Source organism: Mandrillus leucophaeus, unplaced genomic scaffold (genome assembly GCF_000951045.1).
Source record: "Mandrillus leucophaeus isolate KB7577 unplaced genomic scaffold, Mleu.le_1.0 Scaffold1341, whole genome shotgun sequence".
Classification (NCBI taxonomy): domain Eukaryota; kingdom Metazoa; phylum Chordata; class Mammalia; order Primates; family Cercopithecidae; genus Mandrillus; species Mandrillus leucophaeus.
In genome coordinates, this window is record NW_012101301.1 from 140564 (window position 1) to 141297 (window position 734).

Below are 734 nucleotides of genomic sequence, written 5' to 3' on the forward strand. Positions count from 1 at the left end.
GGATATTGTTCTAAACTTCTCTTTTTTTGTTGTGTCTCTGCCAGGCTTTGGTATCAGGATGATTCTGGCCTCATAAAATGAGTTAGAGAGGATTCCCTCTTTTTCTATTGATTGGAATAGTTTCAGAAGGAGTGGTAGCAACACCTCCTTGTACCTCCGGTAGAATCTGGCCGTGAATCCGTCTGGTCCTGGACTTTTTTGGTTGGTAGGCTATTAATTATTGCCTCAATTTCAGAGCCTGTTAATAGTCTATTTGGGGACTCAACTTCTTCTTTGTTTAGTCTTGGGAGAGTGTAAGTGTTCAGGAATTTATCCATTTCTTCTAGGTTTTCTAGTTTATTTCTGTAGATGTGTTTATAGTATTCTCTGATGGTAATTTGTATTTCCATGGGGTCAGTGGTGATATCCCCATTATCTTTTTTTATGGCATCTATTTGATTCTTCTCTCTTTTCTTCTGCGTTAGTCTTGTTAGCGGTCTATCAATTTTGTTGATCTTCTCAAAAAATCAGCTTCTGGTTTCATTGAATTTTTTGAAGGGTTTTTTGTGTCTCTATCTCCTTCAGTTCTGCTCTTATCTTAGTTATTTCTTGCCTTCTGCTAGCTTTTGAATGTGTTTGCTCTTGCTTCTCTAGTTTTTAATTGTGATGTTAGGGTGTCAATTTTAGATCTTTCCTGCTTTCTCTTGTGGGCATTTAGTGCTATAAATTTCCCTCTACACACTGCTTTAAATGTG